We start from the raw sequence: 5,552 nt of genomic DNA, 5'->3' as shown, positions 1-5,552 counted from the left end.
GTTATTGTTTGCAATGGATTATTAAATCTAACTTCCAAAGTACAGACTGTATTAACCCTTTGTTGGGTTTGTGCTTTACACTTTTTATGTAATATGAGCCCCTAGTGTTTGTTTGTTTCTTTTCTGTACATAGTAAGTATTGTTACAGACACGGTATGTACATGTGTCAGTCTTGTGTTTCAAGAAAATGTAATAAAAATAATATTACAAAAAAGGAAGCAACCACACTGGAGCACTGGTTGTTACAGAAAATCATCAAAGATGCATCCCATTTTATTTGTTCATGTGTCAGTTTTATGCATCCATAGGTTTTGCTTGGGGAAAAAATACAGAAAATCACTCTGGGAACAACAAAACCATTAAAAAAATGTTACTCAAAATTAAGTAAACATTAACTAAAATATAAAAATATTAATAAAGAACTATAACAGTATATTAATGACGCTGAAATGAAACTTTGGTTCAGTTGGTTTAGTTTTTTTAGCTTCATAATCATAACAAAAATGAACGAAATAGTTTAAAAAATGGTTTTAAAATTAGTTTTACTGATTGCATGAAACCGAGCAGTTAGAAAAAGTGTCAGTTTTATTTTGAGCATTCTCTTCTGCAATTTTGTTGCATTTAAATAGCTGGTGAAACTGAGCACATCACACATGACACTTCAGCTGTTATCACCACAAACACTCTTCTGTCTGTCTCCTCCGCCACAAATCCAATGTACTGACAACCATCAAAAGAATAAAAACAACATTTTAGACCTAGTTTACACTGCTAGACACTGGGAACACAGATTAAGTAATCAGAAGTTATCTTTGTCCAAAACAATTCTGTATTTCACAGTTCATCATGATGAGCATCACGGAACAATTTACACATTAAAAAATAAAGCATTTTATATCTACAAACAAAAATGTATACTCTGTATGCTTTGCTGTTCACCCAAATGATGAAAATACAGAAGAAAAAATGATACAAATATATAGAGCAGTTAAAATAAAGCCAAGTAACTTTCTGGCTGTCTAGTCTGACTGTTGTATATTCCAAACTTGTATCCCTAATACTGAAATACACACTGTTTGGTTTGTTGAGAAAGACAGGAAAGAATGAGAGACTTAAGTGACCAACCTCTCAGGAATAAAAAAAAAAAAGACTTCAAAGGGTAATTAGTTAAATATGATATAAAAATGAGCAATGCCTAACAGCAAACTGACACTTCAATTCATCTACTCCTGTTATTGCAGAATTTTTACTGTCCGATGAGTGGGACTGCATGCTGTGGAGGGTGACGTGGTTTAAAAAGTAACATGGCAGCATCACTTCAGCTTGCCTTTTACAGCTTTTATGGTTAAGGTGATGCTACTCACTCACACCTACATCTTGCAAAGCATTACAGTATCTGTGAGCTGTGTTCGGACCTTGTGAACTCAAAATTATTAAGTCTATCTTTTGGAGATCACGCAGACTGGCTAATAAAAATAGCACTGTCTCACTGAGGTTTGATGCCAATGGTTCCTCTGTGTTCACAGTGAAAGAGACCCTGATATTCTAAACTGAACTCAAGCACTTTAAAAAAAAGATAAACATACATTTGATGGAATGTTTATTAATGTTAATTTTAGCTTACAGTGGTGGCCAAAATTATTAGAACACTAGTATTTTCACCAGCTAAAAATCTTTAGCTGTAGTGTGTCAGAAGGAAATATCCGGTTACTTTTCCAAACATTAATTTTGCCATTAATTGTAATAATCCAGTGAGATTTTTGTCTGACTACAGCCAGTGCTCCACACAGAGATCTGATCTCTTCATCATCCAATCTGTCTGGAATGTCGTGAAGAAACAGAACAAACTGAGACTAAATCCAGAAGAACTGTGGCAACGTCTCCAAGATGCTTCAAGATACCTACCTGCAAAGCAACAGTACTGTTGAACGTTTTAGGCACTTGTGTAAAAATGCTGTAAAATGAGGATGCTGTCAAAAATAGATTTTCTTTATTAATTAACTTCTATTAGCTACATTAAGTCAACATTTGGTGTGACCATCCTTTGCATTTAAAGCAGCTTTTGCCCTACGTGCACTTGCGCATAGTTTTTCAGGTAGCTTTACAGGTGGGTTTCTTGAAGCATCTTGGAGACATTGCCACAGTTCTTCTGGATTTAGTCTCAGTTTGTTCGGTTTCTTCATGTCATTCCAGACAGAATGTAACTGGATATTTCGTTCTGACACACTACAGAAAAAGTGACTTAAAGCCATTTTCAGCTGGTGAAAATACTAGTGTTCTAATCATTTTGGCCACAACTGTCTTATTAAACATCTAGTTTACTTGACTGTTCAAAAAAATAAATTACTATTGAATAAATTATCCTATGAGCATTTAGTCTTTTTGCTTTTTTATCGACGAGAGCAAAGAGAAAGAGAGATGCTGAGAAATATTCTGAAACTTAATGTATTCAGCTGCAACATTTAAAATATATGACACAAAAACTGCTGATATTGATATACCCTGGTTTTGCTGTTTTAATTAAGTTATTCAGGCAAATAAGGGTGGAAATTAGAAATGTGTTGTGGAATGTAGCCTGCCTACCCACACAGCCATGTTATAAAGGTACGTCTCGGTGTCAGCTGAGTTTATATGTTATACAAACAATGCATTTTACACACAGTAAATAAATCACAGGCTACTGTATCAATGTATTTAATTATGATATAAATGCACCCTTGCTTTCATGGCAATCCCTCATAGACAACTGTTGTGTAGGTCAGTGCATCAACTGCTGGACCTGAAAGATGATGTTAAGAGAAAATGTTAATGATATGAAGCTTTGTACAATATGTTCTCCAGATTTAAACACATCTGCATTCTACAGCAGTTTTGCATTGAAAACTATTCTAGAGTGCCTTGAATTAAATCAGCCTGACCCAGAATAATATTGTGATCACACATCGGGTCTTTTATTTGTTTTGTTTATAAATGTCTTTACAACATGTAACTTTCACTTAATTTGCTCTATTGTAGTAGCATACGTGTTGTATGAATTATCTTACATTGTTATGGTTTGTTGTATAATATTAAAGGAGACATATTATGCCCCTTTTTACAATATGTAATATAAGTCTATGGTGTCCCCAGAATGTGTCTGTGAAGTTTCAGCTCAAAATACTCCACAGATCATTTATAATATCATTTTGAAAATTTCTATTTTGAGTGGATGGAGAAACACACTGTTTTTCGGGCTGGTCTCTTTAAATGCAAATGAGCTGCTGCTCCCCGCCCCCTTTTCCAGAATAGAGCTGCGCCATTACAGCTCGGACCTGCTAAAAACATCTGTTTTGGTTCTGATTATCATGTTTATCGTGATGAAATCATGTGTTTTAAACCATGAGTTTAAACTTCAGATATACGGTTTTCTGAGCGCACACATCCGAAGCACACGGACAGAAAGCGGCTGTCACAGCATGTGAGTACTAAACTAAGTTCTCATTCACACACAAGTTTACGTTAAAAACACACGAGTTACAAAAAACAGTCGGTTATGTCGGTGAAGGTAAACAGCTGGGAAATAAATCGCATGTTTATTTTAGATCTGTGTGGCAGCAGCAATATACAGTAAATAAAAATATAAATCCACTGCTCTCTTGTCTCCTCTGAGGCTGGCACTGTAAATAGTGTTCTGTGCTTGTCTGTGCAGCCAAAGACAGAACAGTTAGCATGTTTTGCTCAAACTTTCGCCATGGCATTAGAGCTGGTACACCGTTGTTGCTTCAAAATGACGGCGCCGTGGGTGTAAACTTACAGATTAAGGGGCGGTAATATTATAATGAGATCCCTTTGCCACGTCACCAAGGGAGTGAAATCTGACGCGCTCGTTTTCTCAGACGCTTGCAGAAAAAGGCTTACCAAAACAAAGTTACTGGGTTAATCTTTTTCACGTTTCCTTGGTTGGTAGATGCACCGGGGACCTGATTATAGCACTTAAAACCTGGAAAAGTCAGATTTTCATGATATGTCACCTTTAATACAATTTACTCACCAGGTCTCATAGCAGATTTATCAGACTCACGTTTTGTCCATGTATAGTAAACGCACACAGTGATCAGACAGAGAAGCAGAAATCCTCCTCCTCCTCCTGCAACTACGAGCTGCCAGTTATTGTGGAGTGAAAACTCAACAGCAGCCAGACCTGATCAAGATCATAAATTCATCCACTTCATAACACAGTATCAGGTTTCTACACTGTTATTCCAGAAGCTTTCATGACCATTTACTTCGATCTCTACAATGTAGTCAATGGTTTCATTAATCTGATTCCACACAGCACCTAAATTCATAGTCAGGCTTGATCCACTCAGAGCTTGTTCAAAAAGGCACGGAAGCAGGATTTCAGACTGCAGTTCTGTGGTTAAATTGATTCTTGTAACATGCTTCCCTTCATTGCACACATCTTGACCTGTGTGAAAGATTGGACACAGACAAGAGCTTGATAAAGTGGAAAGAAAAAATCAAATAAGAAGTGCAATAAAAGCAGTACAGGTTATAATACAGATAATAAACATAAGACATTTACTGACCTCTGCCATACACAAGACAGCAGCAGCACAATATCCACACAGCAGAAAAACACAGTCCAAACAGCTTCATGGTCTCATCTGATCACTGAAGCTGCAGTAGAGGTGTGCACTCCGGTGAGAAATGGTGTCATTTCCCTATATGCATTTGTGAACACCACATGTGTTCAATTTGTAAGCAGCAATACCAAATAATAGTCTTCACACATGATGGTGGAATCAAAAACTACAACGAACAACTCGTTTGGACTACAACGCATATTTTCCGGGGATTTGTGATATCACAAATATCGACGAATGGGACGAGACCTGGTTGAGCTGCACTAGAGAAGGCGACGAGTGTTATCACTATGTCAGAGACACGCTAGCTTTCCCAAGGCAGACAAACTTAGAGTGGTTACTGGTTACAATCATCCAGGTTTAAATCACGCTCAAATTGATTTGATTTTGACACAATATTTACACTGAAGCTTGCAGGTGGCGTAAGGGGTGTGACATTTCCCAACCAGGCACCGAGTGCTGCCAATCACAACACACACTGGCCCAGCTAACCAATCACAGCACATTTCATATTTCAGAAGGCGGGCTTTCATTTGATACAGGAACTATTCGAGTCGTTCATCCCAGACTGAGGAGAGGGGTGACAAAGTCTTGATTTTGTTTTGGGGGTGAACTAGAACAGGCTCTCATACTAGGTTGTTCGAAAAACACATTATTTATCATTATTACAACTGTTGTAATAATGTAAAATATGTGAAAAATGTGTTTTTCAAACAACCTAGTATGAGAGCCTGTTCTAGTTCACCCCCAAAACAAAATCAAGACTTCGTAAAAGAGCATAATAGGACCCCTTTAATATTTGAAATTTGCTGTCAACCAATCACGAATTCCAGTAGTACGCTGAAGCCAAGGAGTGAAATTCCCACTCAGCTCTGAACAGTGTTGCCAACTTAGCAATTTTGTTGCTAAATTTAGCAACTTTTCAGA

The sequence above is a fragment of the Sinocyclocheilus grahami genome, unplaced genomic scaffold (genome assembly GCF_001515645.1).
Source record: "Sinocyclocheilus grahami isolate Dianchi unplaced genomic scaffold, SAMN03320097.WGS_v1.1 scaffold453.1, whole genome shotgun sequence".
NCBI classification, from domain to species: domain Eukaryota; kingdom Metazoa; phylum Chordata; class Actinopteri; order Cypriniformes; family Cyprinidae; genus Sinocyclocheilus; species Sinocyclocheilus grahami.
Note: the sequence above shows the minus strand (reverse complement) of the source record.